The sequence below is a fragment of the Rattus rattus genome, chromosome 15 (assembly GCF_011064425.1).
Source record: "Rattus rattus isolate New Zealand chromosome 15, Rrattus_CSIRO_v1, whole genome shotgun sequence".
NCBI lineage: Eukaryota > Metazoa > Chordata > Mammalia > Rodentia > Muridae > Rattus > Rattus rattus.
The window spans coordinates 32575088-32594519 of NC_046168.1; the positions used below are offsets into that span (position 1 = coordinate 32575088).

Below are 19432 nucleotides of genomic sequence, written 5' to 3' on the forward strand. Positions count from 1 at the left end.
CTGATACTCGACAAAGCTGGAAACTTGGAGGAAATGAACAATTTTCTAGACACATACTAGGTAACAAAGTTAAATCAGGATCATATATGCCATTTAAATATTTTCATAACTCTTAAAGAAATAGAAGCAGTCATTAAATATCTCCCAACCAAAGAAGCCCAGGACAAGATTGGTTTAGTGTAGAATTCTATTAGACCTTCAAAGAAGACCTAATACCAATACTCTTCAAACTACTCCACAAAATAGAAACAGAAGGAACTCTACCCAATTTATTCTTTTAAGCCACAATTATGCTTATACCTAAATCACACAAGACCCTGCAAAGAAAGTGAACTTCACACCAAATTTCCTTATGAATATCAATGCAAATATACTCAACAAAATTCTTGCACATGGAATCCAAAAACACATCAAATTGATCCTCCATCATGATCTGTAGGCTTCATCCCAGGAATGTAAGGATGGTTTAATATATGGAAATCCATCAATGTAATCCATTATATAAACAAATTCAAGGAAAAAAACAGATAGTCATTATATTAGAGGCTAAGAAGTCATTTGACAAAATCCAAAACCCTTCATGATAAAAGTCTTGGAAAAATCAGGAATTCAAAGCCCATACCTAAATATAGTAATATATATATATATATATATATATGTGTGTGTGTGTGTGTGTGTGTGTGTGTGTGTGTGTGTATCAAACCAGAAGCCAACATCAAACTAAATTAAGAGAAATTTGAAACAATCCTACTGAAATCAGGGACTAGACAAGGCTGTCCCCATTTCCCTACCTATTCAGTATAGTACTTGAAGTTCTAGCCAGAGCAACTTAACAACAAAGGAGAGGTCAAAGGGATACAAACTGGAGCAGAGGGAGTCAAAATGTCACTATTTGCAGATGATATGATAGTATATTTAAGTGACCCCCAAAATTCCACCAAAGACCTCCTACAGCAAATAAACAACTTCAGTAAAATGACTGGATATAAAATTAATTCAAACAAATCAGTAGCCTTCCTCTATTCAAAGTATTAACAGCCTGAGAAAAAAATTAGGGAAACAACACCCTTCACAATAGCCAGAAATAATATAAAATACCTTGGTGTTACTCAAACCAAGGAAGTAAAAAATCTGTAGGACAAGAACTTCAAGTCTCTGAAGAAAGAAATCAAAGAGATCTCAGAACATGGAAAGATCTACCACACTCATGGAAGGATTAATATACTAAAAATGTCCATCTTGCCAACAGCAATCTACAGATTCAGTGCAATCCCCATCAAAACTCCAATTCAGTTTTTCATAGAATTAGAAAGAGCAATTTGCAAATTCAGTTGGAATAACAAAGAAAAACAAGTAGCAAAAACGGTTCTCTACAGTAAAAGGACTTCTGGATGAATCACCATCCCAAACCTCAAAATGTCTTAAAGACCAACAGTGATTTCAAAAAACTGCATGGTATTAGGACAGTTATATGCAGGTAGATGAATGGAATAGAATTGAAGACCCAGATATGAATCCACACATCTATGGTCACTTGATCTTTGACAAAGGATCTAAAACTATCCAACGGAAAAAAGATAGCATTTTCAACAAATGGTGCTAGTTTAACTGGAGGTCAGCGTCTAGAAGGATGTAAATTGATCTATTCTTTTCTCCTGTACAAAACTCAAATCCAAGTGGATCAAAGGCCTCCTCATAAAACCAGATAAACTGAAATTAACAGAATAAAAAGTGAGCAAGAACCTTTCACATCTTGGCATAGGAGAAAATTTCCTAAACAGAATATCAAGAATAGACAAATGGGGCCTCATAAAATTAAAAAGCTTCTATAACGCAAAGGACACTGTCAACAGGATAAAATGGCAACCAATGGATTGGAAAAAGGTCTTTACCAATTGTATATCCGATAGAGGACTAATATTTAATATATACAAAGAACTCAAGAAGTTACATTCCAGAAAATGAAATAATCTCATTAAAATGGGGTACAGATCTAAAATAAATTCTCAACTGAGGATTATCAAATGGCTGAGAAGCATCTAAAGATATGTTTAACATCCTTTATCATCAGTAAAATGCAAATCAAAACAACCCTGAGGTTCTACCTCACCCCAGTCAGAATGGTGAAGATCAAAATCTCAAGTGACAACAGATGCAGGTGAGAATTTCAAGAACACACCATTTTTTGGTGGGATTACAAGCCAGTACAGCCATTCCGGAAATCAGTCTGGAGGTTCCTCAGAAAGTTGGATATAGTAGTACCTGAGGATCCAGCTATACCACTTCTGGGCATACACCCAAAAGATGCTCCAACATATAACAAGGACATGTGCTCACTCTTCTATGCTCATAGCAGCCTTATTTATAATAACCAGAAGCTGGAATGAACCCAGATGTCTTTCAACAGAAGAATGGATACAGGAAATGTGTTACATTTGCAGAATGGAGTACTATTCAGATGTTAAAAACAATGACTACATGAAATTCTTAGGCAAATGGATGGAACTAAAAAATATCATCCTGAGTGAGGTAACCCAGTCTCAAAAGAATACACAGTATATGCACTCACTGAAAGGTGGATATCAGCCCAAAAGCTTGGAATACACAGATACAATTCACAGATCATACGAAACTCAAGAAGAAGGAAGACCAAAATGTGGATGTTTCATTGCTTATTAGAAGGAAGAACAATATACTCACAGGAGCAAATACGGGGTTAATGAGAGCAACAAAGATCATCCAACATGGGGATCCATCCCATGTGCATCCACTATATCCAGTCACTATTGCTGATACTAAGAAATGCTTGTCGACAGGAGCCTTGTATAACTGTCTCCTGAGAGGCTTTGCCAGAGTCCTACTGATACAAATGAAGATGATCGCAGCTAACCATTGTGCTGAACTTAGAGACCCCAAAGGAGGAGTTAGAGAAAAGACTGAAAGAGCTGAAGCGGTTTTGAACACCATAGGAAGAACAACAATATCAACCAACCAGACCCCACCAGAGATCCCAGGGACTAAACAACCAACTAATGAATACACATGGAGGGACCCATTACTCCAGCCACATATGTAGCAGAAGATGACATTGCCCAGCATCAATAGAAAGAAAAGCTCTTGGTCCTGTGAATGATCATTTCCCCCAATGTAGGGTGATGTCAAAACATTGATGTGGGAGTGTGTGTGGGGGGATTAGAAGCATCCTTATAGAAGCGGTTGAATGGGGAATGGGATATGGGAGAGCAGGGAAAGGGGATAACATTTGAAATGTAAATACATAAAATATCCAAGAAAAATAAAATTTAAAAATAAAAAACATAAACTCTAAAAAGAAAAACTCTAACTGACTTAAAGAATGTACTATTTCACTTGATGAAAATTGAAATAAGAGTGCAGACAGCTGAGTTCTCAGTTCAAATGGTTCCACCAGCATTCGCCTCTGTGTTTGTCATGCTCTGGCTGAACCTCTGAGAAGACGGCTATATTATGTTCCTGTCAGCATGCACTTCTTGGCTGCAACAATCTTATCTAGATTTGGTGGCTGTTTGTATATCGGCCACATTTGGGGCAGGCTCTGAATGGCCGTTCCTTCAGTCTCGAGAATTTTATTGAATACTTTTGTATCTATATTCATAGGGAAATTGGTCTGAAAATTCTCTTTCTTTGTTGGGTCTTTGTTTGGTTTAGGTATAAGCATAATTGTGGCTTCATAGAAGAAATCGGGTAGTGCTCTTTCATATTCTATTTTGTGGAATAGTTTGGACAGTATTGGTATAAAGTCTTCTCTGAAGGTCTGATAGAATTCTCCACTAAACTCATCTAGTCCTGGGTTGTTGTTTTTTGTTTGTTTGTTTTTTTGTTTTTGTTTTTGTTTTTTTTGTTTTTTGGTTGGAAGACTTTTAATAACTGCTTCTATTTCTTCTGTAGTTATGGGACAGTTTCAATGGTTTATCTGATTCTAATTTAACTTTTGTGCCTGTTATCTGCCTAGAAAATTGTCTATTTCATACAGATTTTGCAGTTTTGTTGAATATAGGCTTTTGTTGTAGGATCTGATGATTGTTTGAATTTCCTCAGATTCTGTCATTATGTTTCCCTTTTCCTTTCTGATTTTGTTAATTTGGATACTCTCTGTGTCCTCTGGTTAGTCTGGTTAAGGGTTTGTCTATCTTAATTTTGCCAAATAACCAGCTCTTATTTTTGTTGATTCTTGTATAATTCTATTTGTTTCTACTTGGTTGATTTGAGCCCTGATTTTGATTTATTTCTGCCATGATCTCCGCTTGGGTGCATTTGCTTCTTTTTGTTCTAGGGCTTTGAGTTGTGCTGTCAAGCTACTAAAGTATGTACTCTACAGTTTCTTTTTGGAGGCACTCAGAGCTATGAGTTTTCCTCTTCGCACTGCTTTAATTGTGTCCTATAAGTTTGGGTATGTTGTGCCTTCATTTTCCTTAAATTCTAAAAAGTTCTTAATTTTGTTCTTAATTTCTTCCTTGACCAAGTTATCGGTGAGTAGACCGTTGTTCAACTGCCATGTATATATGGGCTTTCTGTCACTTTTGTTGAAGACCAGCCTTAGTCCGTGGTGATCTGATAGGATGCATGGGGTTATTTCAATATTCTTGTATCTCTTGAGGCCTTTTTGTCATTGATTATATGGTCAATTCTGGAGAAGATACCACAAGGTTCTGAGAAGAAGGCATATTCTTTTGTTTTAGAATGAAATGTTCTATAAATATCTGTTAAACCCATTTGATTCATAATTTCTGGGTTTTGCATTTGATGAATATGAAGTGTTTTTCCTTATCTTTTTTGATATCTTTTGGTTGAAAGTGAATTTTACTCGATATTAGAATGGCTACCCCTGCTTGTTTCTTGGTACCATTTGCTTAGAAAATTGTTTTCAAATCTTTTACTCTGTGGTAGTGTCTTTCTTTGTCACTGTGGTATGTTTCCTGTATTCAGAAAATGCTGGGTCCTCTTTATGTATCCACTGTGTTAGTCTAATTTTTTAGTAGGTGTATTTAGTCCATTGCTGTTAAGAAAAGTAATAGTGATTGTTGTTTTCTGTTACTTTAGTTGGTAGAAGTAGAATTCTATTTGTGTGGCTCTCTTCTTTTATTTCAATTGCTGGGAGATTATTTTATTGCTTTTTCTAGGGTGTCGTTTCCCTCCTTGTGTTTGAATTTTCTACCTATTATTCTTTGTTAGGTGGATTTATGGAAAGATATTGTGTAAATTTGGTTTTGTCATGGAATATCTTGGCTTCTCCATCTATGTTAATTGAGAGTTTTGCTGGATATAATAGCTTGGGCTGGCATTTTTGTTCTCTTAGGGTCTATATTACATCTGCCCAGGACATTCTGACTTACATAGTCTTTTGTTAAAAAATCTGGTGTAATTCTGATAGATCTGCTTTAAATATTACTTGACTTTTTGCCTTACTACTTTTAATATTCTTTTTTTGTTTTGTGTGTTTGATGTTTTGTCAAATAAGTGATGGAAGGAATTTCTTTTCTGGTCCAATCTATTTGGAGTTCTATAGGCTTCTGGTATGTTTATGGGCATCTCTTTCTTTAGGTTAGGGAAGTTTTCCTCTATGATTTTGTTGGACATATTCACTGGCCCTTTAATTTGGGAATCTTTGCTTTCTTCTATACCTATTATCCTTAGGTTTGACCTTCTCACTGTGTCCTGGAATTCTTGGATGCCTTGGGTTAGGAGCTTTTTGAATTTTACACTTTCTTTGATGGTTGTGTTGATGTTTTCTATGATATCTTCTACTCTGAGATTCTCTCTTCTGTCTCTTTTCTTCTGTTGATGATGCTTGTGTCTATGACTCCTGATCACTTTCCTAGGTTTTACATCTCCAGGGTTAATTTCTTCTTTGTTTCTATTTCCATTTTTAAATCCGGGATTGCTTTATTCAATTCCTTTGATTTGCACTTCCCTGATGACTAAGGATGTTGAACATTTCTTTGGATGCTTTCGGGCCATTTGATAATCCTCAGCTGAGAATGTTTTGTTTAGCTCTCTACCCCATTTTGACTCTCTGGAGACTAACTTCTTGAGTTCTCTGTATATTTTGGATATTAGCCCTCTATCAGATGTAGGATTGATAAAGATCTTTTCCCAATTTGTTGGCTGCTGTTTTGTCCTGATGACAGTGTCCTTTGTCTTACAGAACCTTTGCAGTTTTATGAGGTTCCATTTGTCCATTATAAATCTTAGAGTATAAGCCATTGGTGTTTTGTTCAGGAAATTTTCTCCAGTGCCCATGTGTTCGAGGCCCTTCCCCATTTTTGTTTCTGTAAGTTTGAGTATATCTGGTTTGATGTGGAGGTCCTTGGTCCACTTGGACCTAAACTTTGTACAGGGTGATAAGAATGGATAGATGTTCATTCTTCTACAATTATGTTCCACTGATCTATCTGCATGTCTCTCAATACTATAGAGTTTTTATGACTATTGCTCTCTAATACTATTTGAGGTCAGCCTTGTTTAGTCCCTGATTTTAGTTGGATTGTTTCAAGTTTCCCTCCATTTAGTTTGATGTTAGCTACTGGTTTGCTCTATATTACTTTTACTATGTTTAAATATGGGCCTTGAATTCCTGATCTTTCCAGGACTTTTATCATGAAGGGGTGTTGAATTTTGTCAAATGCTTTCTCAGCATCTAATGAAATGGTCATGTGGTTCTTATAATTGAGTTAGTTTATAGTGGATTACGTTGATGAATTCCCATATATTTAAACATCCCTGCATCACTGGGATAAAGCCTACTTGATCATGATGGATAATTGTTTTAATGTGTTCTTGTATTTGGTATGCATGAATTTTATTATGTATTTTTGCATCAGTATTCACAATGAAAATTGGTTGAAGTTCTCTTTCTTTGTTGGGTCTTTGTGAGTTTTTGGTGTAAGAGTAATTGTGGCTTGATACAAGGAATTTGGTAGTGCTCTGTCTGTTTCTATTTTGTGGAATAGTTTGGACAATATTGGTATGAGGTCTTCTATGAAGGTCTGATAGAATTCTGCACTAAACCCATTTGGTCCTGAACTCTTTTTGGTTGGGAGACTTTTAATAGCTGCTTCTATTTCTTTAGAAGTTATGGGGTTTAGATGGTTTATTTGTTCCTGATTTAACTTTGGTACCTGGTATTTTTCTAGAAAATTGTCCATTTCCTGCAGATTTTCAAGTTTTGTTGAATATAGGCTTTTGTAGTAGCATCTGATGATTTGTTGAATTTCCTCAGATTCTGTTGTTATGTCTCCCTTTTCATTTATGATTTTGTTAATTTGAGTACACTCTCTCTGACTTCTGGTTAGTCTGCTAAGTTTTTATCTATCTTGTTGATTTTCTCAAAGAACCAGCTCCTGGTTTTGTTGATTCTTTGTATAGTCCTTTTCTTTTCTACTTGGTTGATTTCAGCCCTGAGTTTGATTATTTCCTGCTTTCTACTCCTCTTGGATTTATTTATTTATTTCTTTTGTTCTAGGCTTTTAGGTGTGCTGTCAAGTTGCTGACATATGCTGTCTCCTGTTTCTTTTTGCAGGCATTCTGAGCTATGAGTTTTCCTCTTAGCACCACTTTAATTGTTTCCCATAAGTTTGGGTATATTGTATCTTCATTTTCATTAAATTCTAAGAAGACATTAATTTCTTTCTTTATGTCTTCCTTGACCAACTTATCATTGAGTAGAACATTGTTCAACTTCCATGTATAGGTGGGTTTCTGTCATTATTGTTATTATTGAAGATCGGCCTTAATCTGTCGTGATCTGATAGTTTGCATGGAATTATTTCTATCTTCCTCTATCTGTTGAAGCCTGTTTTGTGACTGATTATATGGTCAATTTTGGAAGAGGTACCATGAGGTGCTGAGAAGAAGGTATATCCTTTTATTTTAGTATTGGATATTCTATAAATATATGTTAAATCCATTTGGTTTATAGCTTCTGTTAGTTTCTCTATGTCTCTGTTTAATTTCTGTTTCCATGATCTGCCCATTGATGAGAGTGGAGTGTTGAAATCTCCTACTATTATTTGGTAAGGTGCAATGTGTGATTTGATCTTATTAAGGTTTCTTTTATAAATGTAGGTGCCCTTGCTTTTGTAGCATAGATATTTAGGATTGAGAGTTCATCTTCGTTGATTTTTCCTTTGATGAATATGAAGTATCCTGCCTTATCTTTTCGATGGTGTTTGGTTGAAAGTCAATTTTATTCAATATTAGAATTGCAACCCCAGCTTGTTTCTTCAGTCCATTTGCTTGGAAAGTTGTTTTCCCACCATTTACCCTGAGGTAGTGTCTGTCTTAGTCTCTGAGGTGTGTTTCCTGTGGGCAGCAAAATGTTGGGTCCTCTTTACATATCCAGTTTGTTAGTCTATTTCTTTTTATTGTGGAATTGAGTCCATTGATGTTGAGAGATAATAAGGAATAGTGATTGTTGTTTCCTGTTGTTTTTGTTGTTAGAGGTGGAATTATGTTTATGTGTCTCTCTTTTGGCTTCATTGCAAGGAGATTATATTCTTGCTTTCTGTACAGCATATTTTTCTCTTCTTTTGCTGGAGTTTCCCATCTATTATCCTTTGTAGGGCTGGATTTGTAGAAATATATTATGTAAGTTTGGTTTTGTCATGGAATATCTTGGTTTCTCCATCTATGCTAATTGATAGATTTGCTGGATATAGTAACCTGGGTTGGCATTTGTGTTCTCTTAAGGTCTGTATAACATCTGTTCAGGATCTTCTAGCTTTCATAGTCTCTGGTCAGAAGTCTGGGGTAATTCTTATAGGTCTGCCTTTATATGTCACTTGACCTTTTTCAAGTGCATTTGGTGTTTTAACTATTATGTGATTGGAGGAATATCTCTTCTGGTCCAATCTATTTGGTGTTCTGTAGGCTTCTTGTATGTTTAAGGGCATCTCTTTCTTTAGGTTAGGGAAGTTTTCCTCTATAATTTTTTGAATATATTTACTGGTCCTTTAAGTTGGGATGACACAGATCTTCTCCTTCTATCCTCCTTCCCTTGATTTGTTCCTTGTAGCACTCCCTACTAAGCCACAAGCTACTTCTTCCAGTGAATACAATAGTCTAGTGGCAGATTTTCACCTTTCTTTCCATTTTTCTACATCCAATCCCTTTTCCCATCCTTAACTCTCTAATGGAACTTCTAGAGTGTCCTCTCTCAACTTTCTAACCCAATCCAGGGAGACACAATAAGCTGATCCTGTAGGAATAATTTCCCTCCCTCTTCTGAAGACCCTCGGGTTTCTAGCCTATCTCCATTTCTAAATGTCAGTTCCCAAAGCCCAAAAACATATTGTACCTATAACATGCAGGGGCCAATCTATCACGTCTACAGAATTTTTTCTCCCAGGCACCATACAGCAACCACACTCTCTTAAAATGAGAGGGAAAACAGAAACCAACAAACAAAACGTGCATACAACAAAGAAAGACTAGATATTAGCATTTAGACCTATAATTGTTGCAACCCCAGATACCTGGATGCCAGTGTAGAACCACAGTCAATAAGAACCAGGAGAATATGTCTCCACTAAAGCCCAACAACCATACCAAAGCAATTACCAAGGGTTCCAAAATAGCTAAAGCAGAAGAAAAAGACCTTAAAACACACTGTATGAATATGTTGTCTGTACTTAAGGAAATCCAGGAAGACACAAACAGTGGAAGAAAATGAATAAAATTGTGTAAGACACAAAATTCAAAATTAAATCAGTAAAGAAAACCAATACTGAGAAATGAAAAATTTAGGAATTCAGACGGGAACTATAGAGGCAAGTCTGACCAACAGAATACAAGAGATGGAGTAGAAAATGTCAGGCATTGAAGATATGGCTGAGGAAGAAACCTCAGTCAAATAAAATGTAAAATCTAAAAACTTCTATTATTAAAAAACTCAAGAATATCTGAGATACTGTGAAAAGATCAACTACAGTAATAAGAAGAATATGAAAAAAATCAATGGAACAACACAAAACAAACAACAAACAAACAAAACCAAAGGCCAAGAATTATTTTCAAGAAATTCATAGAAGAATTTTCTAACCTAAAGAAGGAGATGCCTTCAAATGTACAAGAGGATAGGACACAAAATCTGTCTACAAATCCAGCCCTCCAAAGGTGCTAGAAAAAAGCTCCAACCTACAGTGTTTAACTACAACCATCAAAACATAGACGGTAAATAATCTCTGACAAGATATCAAAAGAATGAAAGCATACATACACCACCACTGCCATTGGAAATAACAAAAACAATAGCAACAAGATAATAATCAGCAATCATTGGTCATTGATATCTCATAACATCAATGGCCTCGAGCCTCCATTTAAAAAATCACAGACTAACAGAATGATTGCAAACATGATAAGTCCTTTTGCTACATCCTAGAAACACACCTCAACATCCAGGATAGACATTACTTCATAGTGAAAGTTTAGATAAAGATACCTCAAGCAAATAGACCTAAGAAACAATCTGGCATAGCAATTTGCATATCTAACAAAATTATCTTCAATCTAAAACCTGTCAGAAGAGGTAAGAAAGGATAATATTTACTCATCAAAGGAAAAATCTACCAAAAACCTATTTCCATTCTTACCATTTATGTCTCAAATGCAAGGCCACCAAATTTGTAAAAGAAACATTACTACAGCTTAAATCATTTATTATTCCTCCCACACTGATAGTGGAAGACTTCAATACTTTCTCTTACCGATAGTCAGATCTTCCAGTCAAAAAATAAAAGTTTCTGGAGATGACAGATGTTTTAAACCAAATGAACCTTAAAAATATTCACAAAATTTCACCCAAGCATACAAATATACATCCTTCTCCATACCTCATACAACTTTCTACAAAATCAAACATCAACTCAGACAAAAAGCAAGTCTGATAAAAGAAATTGAAATACCACAGAGCAACCTATCAGATCACAACAACAACAAACTAAAGCTAGATATCAACAACAGAAATCTTCAAAGCTCATTAAAATGAATAAACAATATACCCAAACTATTATGGGACAAAAATCAAAATAGTTCTAAAGAGAGGCTTATTCATGTAGCACTCAGTGCCAATATTAAACACACAAACAAAAATCCTAGTGAGATCTCATGCTAGCAACTCAACAGCACATCAGTTTTATTCAGAAAACTCTAGAACAAAAAGAAGAAACCACACCCAAGAGGAATAGATGACAAGAAATAATCATACAAAATGCTGAAATCAATAAAATGGAGACAAAGAACAATACAAAGAAATAGTAAAGTTAATACTGTGTCACATGCCCATCAATAGGTAGCAGAGAGGATAGAGGCTACGTCTACACTCAGTGTTCTGATATATGGATATCTAAATGAGTAGTAGCCTAGCATTCCACAAAAAGAGTGAGATTGAGATGACCACCAATACTGCCCTGTGCAGGCCCTGGCTAGGAACAAGACAGAGATTAGAAGATCCTGGAAATGAGGGCCCTAGGCAGGAGTGAGCCAAAGACAGATGACTTAGCACAGGACTGATGGGGCAGGTTAGGTGAGAAGAGAGTCTGAGACAACTACCAGTTGGGTGCCAAACAGACCTGAAGGGTCAAAGCATGCCTGAAAGACCCTGCCTGGTACCATATTCATGAGTGAGGCTTATACTCTTAATACTACTCCTGAGAAGACCACAGATACTCAGAGACCCTGAGCATGACCAAGAGGAGCAAGTAAATGCTGAAAAAATGGAAGAGAACAAGAAAGAGAAGGATATGGGCATAGTGAAGAGAGGCACAACTGGAGATTCAAAGGTATTAAGGAACAACCTTATGTGAGGAACTGGTGATGCCACCTGGGACCATGGTAGGTTCCTGACCTGCTGCCACTGGGGACCATGGCTCTGCAGCAACAAGGGTTTGTGCTAAGAACTGTGCAGAACTGATTTCCTCCCTCACATGGGCATCCTGGGACAGGTAGCCTGATGCATTCGAGCAGGAGAAATGTCCCTAGCCAGGGAGTTCAGGTGAAGTGGCTCCTGGGGATAGAAACATGGAGGACTTGGACCTACCACTGGTCTCCTCTGTGGTGGTATGGATTAGGGAGAGATACCCTCTCCCCCTGTCCCAACCACCTGTGGCAGGTAGAAGACCTGGCCCTGGGGTCATGAGATAAAAAGCTGGCCCTGCCTTCACCTATAGCAGTATTTGACATATCAGGCTCTGCCCCTCTGCTCAACAGCACAGTAAACTGTAGCTGGATGTGGGGCTTGCAGGTGAGCTGGACCCAAGGATGTCCGTATGGGAGAGCCAGCCCTGACTCTTCTCTGCTATGTCATAGTATCAACAAGGGGAACTTCCAGTACTCTTTCTTTTGCCCTCACCAGCAGCTGCAGATGGGCAAGTTAGGTTAGACCAGGTCATGAGAGCAGGAGAGCTAGACTTGAGGTCATGAGGGTTGGAGAAATGTCCATGTCCCACACTGGCTGCAACACTCTAAAGTGTGGCCCTGCACATCAACTGGGCATTAATGGTTCCTACAGGTCCAGAACTACGGGATCTTCATAACACAGGACAATCACAGGATGTCCAAAACGATTCCCAGTGGTTTCAGTATCAATAGAACAGCAGAAACCAGAAGTCTTGTACCAGACTAGCAAAACATTTCAATGAACATTTGAAGGTATAAAGAAAAGGATATGCTGTGGGACACATGGTGACACACACCTGCTTCCACAATGTGATTTTTTTCTTGTGAGGGAGGTTGAAAGAGTAGAGGGTGCAAAGGAGGGGAGGGAGGATGAGCGAGATTAGGGTCTATGTGAAATTCAGAGATAACCAGTAAGAAGTTTAAAAAAATAATCATTGAATTCAAAAATTGGTTCTTTTAGAAAATCAACAAGATGGATAAACACTTTTCCAAATTAACTAAAAGGTAGAGACAGAATATTCAAATTAGGAAAGTCAGAAATATAAAGGAGGGCATAACATCAGATACCTTTGAGATCCAGAGAATCATAAGGACATATTTTAAGAAGCAGTACACTAAATTGGAAAATCTAAAAGAATAGATTTTTTTCTTCATGTATTAATACTTACTGATGTTAAATTTAGGTTGATAAGAAATTTAAACTGATCTATAAGCCAGAATAATATAAAAATGAAATGGCTATTAAAAGATTCACATTGCCCCCCCGCCCCGAAAAAAATGCACAGGGCCATATTTCTTAGTTCCACTAGTGTTTTATAAGACTTTCAAAAAGTTAATACCAACACTCATCAAATTATTCCACCAATGAAAATAGAAGAAGCATTCCCCAATTCATTTTAAGAGGCCACAGTTATACTCCCCTTTTGGTTATTTCATTTACATTTCAAATGATTTTCCCATTTCTGGCTTCTCCTCCACAAACCTCCTAACCACTTCCCCCTCCCCTGCCTCTATGAGGGTGCTCCCCCACCTGCCCACCCACTCCTATCTCATCATCCTAGCACTCCCCTATGCTGGGTCATCAAGCCTCCACAAGACCAAGGGTCTTACAAGGCCATCCTCTTCTACATATGTAGCTGGAGTCATGGGTCCCTCCATGTTTACCCTTTTGTTGGTAGTTTAATCCCAGGGAGCTCTGGCGGGTCTGGTTACTTGATATTGTTGTTCTTCCTCTGGGGTTGTACAACCCTTCATCTCCTTCAGTCCTGCCCCAAACCCATTGGGATCTCCGTGCACAGTCTGATGGTTGGCTGTGAGAATCAGCATTCATATCCAAACCACACAAAGACAGAACACAGAAAAAGAATTGCCGACTAATTCCCTTCATGAACATAATCCAAAAGTTCTCAATAACATATTTGTAAACCAATTCAAAGAACATACCAAAAGATCCTTCACCTTGACCAAGTAGACTGTGTCCTAGAGTTTCAGGGATGGTTCAATATACAAAAAAAAAAATCAATAAATGTGATTCACCATATGAACAAATTAAAAGACACAAACTACCTATCATCTCAGTAGATCCAGAAAAGACCTTTGAAACAAGCAAGTAACCTTTAAGATAAAAATCCTGGAGCAATTAGGGGTACAAGAAACATACCTCAACATAGTAGCTGTAACTTACATTAGGCCCATAGCCAATATCAATTTAAATAGATTAAAACTCAAAATAATTCCATTAAAATCATAAAAAATAAAAGGATATGCACATTCTCCATACCTATCAATCTAGTACTAAACAATGAGATATAGCAATAAGACAACTAAAGGAGATCAAGGCAATACAAAATAGAAAGGGAGATGTTAAAGTGTCTTTATTTGAAGACACACAAATGATAGTGAAAATTACACTAGAAAATGCTATAGATTATATATACTTTTGGCTTTAGGAAAACACACAGAAGTCTTGAATAACAAAACCAAAACCTTCTGGAGTTATTACTGTTTCTATTTCAAGTTGTACTACAAAGATATAACAATACAAGCAGCATGGCATTAGCATTTAAAACAAGATATTTTGATCATTGATGCATTGTTACACTGATCAATGAATTCAAATTGAAGACTACAATTTAAATACACACACACACACACACACACACACACATATTTTTTATAAAGAACCCAGAAATATACACTGGAAATAAAAAATCCATCTTAAACAAATGATGCTCTGCTGGAGGCCAGCTTCAGTGCTCTGGTTCTCTCTTGAAGGTAGCCAATGGGAAAGAGCATTGCCAAGGATAAGACTTGGTCTTGTGAGAGAATAAAGTTACTCTCTATAACTAATTACCTATTTTGACTTAAGTTACTCTGAGGCCAGAACCTGAAAGCCTCTTGGCAAATAACACCAGGGGATTAAGAGGTTCTTTGTCCACACACCCCACACCCCACACCCCACACCCTGCATTCCCCCTCCAGACCCTTCTTGAACCAAGCTTAAGGCTGATTTTGACTCCTTTTCAAGTAGGGAAAGACACTCACAGGGAAAGATAGAGGGGAAAAGTAGATACTTAAAAAATAATTTTAATCTTTATTTCTAAGGGAAATTAAAAGGGGGGAAATCGTATCAGAATATATGTTCTTTTAACTTCTAAATTACTCTTCTCTGCTCTCTTCTCCTTCTTCCCCCTAATTCTGTTTTCTTTATACTGCCTAATGTCGTTGTTCCTAGATTTTTGTAACTTTTTTGGAAGAATAGATCGTATGGTTTTTCCAAGCATTCATTTATTTTGCAAAAGTTCAAACATAATTTAAATCATAAATTAAATGTGTTTACAACAGAGATGTTTACATGTGTTTGCATTAAGACTAGCTATCTAGCTACACATTCATTATGTCACTAGTGCTACAGAACAATTGAGAGTCTAAAACTATAATTTTTCTGTCTAAGTTAAAGGCAGTCAATATTTTATCTTCTGTCCTTTACCTACAATAAAGAGTTTGTTTTCAGCTTATGACATTTCGCAAATTGTACAAAAGCTCTAAGGAATATATTCTAAATTTAAATCCCTGCTTTCTATATCAGAAGCAATTATTCATAACACCTGATGACTGATGACACACACTCTCTCTCTCTCTCTCTCTCTCTCTCTCTCTCTCTCTCTCTGTGTGTGTGTGTGTGTGTGTATGCGTGTGATTGTGTGTGTATGCTTATTCTTCATCTTTTAAATTATTTTATTCATTTATATTCCAAATGTTGCCTCCTTCCCAGGTTCCCACTCCCAGTTTTTCACCTCATTTCCCCCTGACCTTTGCTTCTGAGGGGGTGCTTTCACCAACATACCCATTCAACTACCTAGACACCCCTATCTCACAGCCTTATCATCCCCCTTCCCTGGGGCATAAATCCTCTACAGAATTAGATTAATCCTCTCCCACTGAGGTCAGACAAGGCCATCCTCTGCTACATATCTCCTGGGGGGGGTCACAGACCAGCCTATATATGCTTTTTGGTTGATGGCTTAGTGTCTGGGTGCTCTGAAATGTTCCCTATATTGCTCCTGTTCCCCTGTCATGGGGTTGCTGTCTCCTTCAGCTTTTTCAATCTTTTCCCTAACTCTTTCATAGGGGTCCCAGCCCCAAGTCCAATGGTTGGCTATAAATATCCTGCCTCTGTCTCCATTAACTGCTGGTAGAACCTCTCAGAGGATAGCCATGCTTGGCTGATGTTTGCAAGCACAACATGGCTTCAGTAGTAATGTCAGTAGTGCCCACCCATGGGAAGGACCCCAAGTTGGGCCAGTCACTGGATGGCTTTTCTTTTGATCTCTGCTCAATTTTTGTTCTTGCATTTCTTTTAGACAAGAATAATTTTGGGTCAAAAATCTTGAAAGTATGTGGGTGGCCCCATCCCTCGAATGGGAGCTCGTCTATCTACTGGAAGAAGTTTCTTCAGCTTCCATCTCCCTACTGTTGGGCATTTGTACTAAGGTCATCCCCACTGAGTCCTGGGAGCCTCTCGTATCTCAGGTCTCTGGGACATTTTAAAAGTCCCTCCCATTCCCCACAACTTCATATTTCCCTTCATTCTCCTGGACCTTTGGGCAGTACTCCTTTCTTCCCACATTCCTGATCCTGTTCCCCTTTTCCTATCCTGCTCCCCTTCCCCACATAAGTCCATCCCTTTCTCTGCTTCTTGTGTGTATTTTCTTCCTCCTTCTCTTGGGCCTTCCTTTGTCATACAATTGTTACGATCTGTGGATTGTATCATGGGTATTATGTACTTTTGGGTAATACCCCTTGTCAGTGAGTGCATACCTTGCATGGTGTCCTTTGGGTCTCAGTTACCTCACTCAGGATGACATTTTCTAGTTCTATCCATTTGCCTGCAAAATTCATAATGTCCTTTACTGTTGAATAGTAGTCCATTGTACAAATGAACTACATTTTCTGTATCCATTCTTCAGGTAAGGGACATCTGATTTGTATCCAGCTTCTGGCTGTTATGAATAAGGCTGCTATGAACATACAAAGCCTGTGTCCCTATACTATGATGGAACATCTTTTGGGTATAATCCCAAGAGTAGTATAGCTGGGTCTTCAGGTCCAAGGAATCTCCAGATTGATTTCCAGAGTGCAGGTAACAGGTTGCAGTCCCACTGGCAATGAAGGAATGTACCTCTTTCTCTACATCCTTACCAGAAAATGCTGTTACTTGGGCCATTCTGATTAGTGCCAGGTGAAATATCAGGGTTGTTATGATTTGAATTTCTCTGATGACTAAGGATGTTGAACATTTCTTTAAGTGTTTCTTAGTCACTCAAGGTTCCATGATTGAGAATTCTCTGTTTCTCAGCACCCCAGTTCTTTTTTTTCTTTTCTTTTCTTTTTTCCAGAGCTGGGGACCGAACCCAGGGCCTTGCACTTGCTAGGCAAGCGCTCTACCACTGAGCTAAATCCCCAACCCCCAGCACCCCAGTTCTTATTTGGGCTATTTGATTTTTTGGAGGTTAACTTCTTGAGTTCTTTATATATTTTGGATATTAGCTCTGTACCACATGTCTGAGCCATTGATGGTCTGCTCAGGAAAATTTCCCCTGTGCCAGTGTTTAGTGTAAGAAGTGCTTGCTGACAGAAGCTAGATATGGGTGTCTCAGAGGTTCTGCCAGAGCCCTTCTGATACAGATGGTTGCAGCTAATCATTGGACTGAAGAAGGAGATCCTGCCCTGACCAAAAGTGCAGTCAGAGGAGGTTGGGACCAATTAGGCAAGAGACGAGAAGAAGGATGCCAAGACAATTTTATTTTTTTCCCAAGGCTGAATTTATACCATAGCAGGGGTAACAGAGGGGGCGGGGAAGTGGGAAATATCTGTGCAAGCCAAGGACACTGTGCTCTTGTAGTCAGGTAATCAGCTGACATCAACAGGATGTTAGCTTGTTTCTCAGAAAGGTCACAAGTTTGTCATATCATTAGGCAACCTGACCAACAGATTTATATTAGCCTTCTGAAGCTGGCTGGGGATTTTCCACTGTCTTGATCTCTTTTCTTTTTTCTTTCTTTTTTTTTTTTTTTTCTTTCTGTCTTGATCTCTTAATGAACCCAGTCATACTTAACTTTTAACTATAATATTAACATCAATAATGGAGAGTTTTAAAGGCATAGCTCCCAAAAGGATCCCAACGGAAGAGTTAGAGAAAAGGCTGAAGGAGCTGAAGGGGTTTGCAACACCATAGGAAGAACAACAGTATCAACCAACCAGAACCCACCCGAGATCCCAGGGACTAAACCACCAAACAATATGTATGCATGGAGGGAGCCATAACTCCACCCACATATGTAGCAGAGGATGCCATTGCCCAGCATCAATAGAAGGAAAAGCCTTTGTTCCTGTGGAGGCTCATTTCCCCAATGTAGGGGAATGCCAGGGTGTTGAGGAGGGAGTGGTTGGGAGGGAGTGGGAGCAACATCAAAGAAGCAGAGGGGAGTGTAGAAAGGGGATAACGTTTGAAATGTAAATACATAAAATATCCAAGAAAAATAAAATTTTAAAAAAGAAAGAAAAAATATGTAAGGGCAACCGTAATTCTTCAAGTATTAGGAAAGACAGAATCCCACGTGGTAAATTTTTCCTACCAAATGAAGCCTCTATTACCAGACTAGGTTACAAGCGTTTTTGCTGTTCAGAAAAGAGACGCCATGGAAACAACCAATCAACCCTGTCTGTTGCCAAGGCTGTTGTGTTTGCTCTCCACAAACTGACAGTATGGCCACTTTGCTGAAGGCAGCATCTACACTCATTGAACTCATTGAGCATGGAATTGATGAACAGGTATCAATAGAGAACCTTCACTCTTATGTTTTAGTCTGTTCGATACAGAAACAGACTCTCGGAGACACTAAAAGAGAAATATATATACCAACCCAACCACAAAGCCTTTGGTTTCTAATGCTGGCCCACTAGCAAAATATGCTAGGGCAATGGTGGGTAAACAACCAATATCAGATTGATATAAGGCCCACTCCATGAGATGGAACCAGTGATGGTTTGAATATCCTTGGCCCATGCAAAGAGATACTATTAGGAGATGTGACATTGTTAAAGGAAGTGTGTGACTAAGTACCCAAGCTCAGCCTAGTATAAAAGATTAATATGAAGCAAAGCTTATTTGTTGAATTAAAATAGAATATTGAAAATATAAAGTATTTCCCATGCCAAAAACAGTTAATATAAATCTTTTGAAGAACATTTATATAAAAGCAAATTGTGTTTGGATAGATAAATTAACTATACTTTTACCTAAACCATGTGATATACTGTTTAAGCATATGGTCTTTGGAAGAACTGAGCATTCCAATAAAAATAATTTTAAAATTAAAAATTTAATATTTCCAAAATTCATTTCTGATATGCTTCTAAATGTGACTGGTTGCCACTGGGTCATTCTATCCAGTACAAATAATTATTAATTCTGAAGGAAATTTTTGTAGTGTAT

At 37.7% G+C, this 19432-nt stretch overlaps 1 pseudogene; it reads left to right on the plus strand.

Moving 5' to 3' along the window:
* The first annotated feature begins 11305 nt into the window (after positions 1-11305).
* LOC116885064 lies at positions 11306-11407 on the plus strand (annotated as a pseudogene).
* The last annotated feature ends 8025 nt before the right edge of the window (positions 11408-19432 follow it).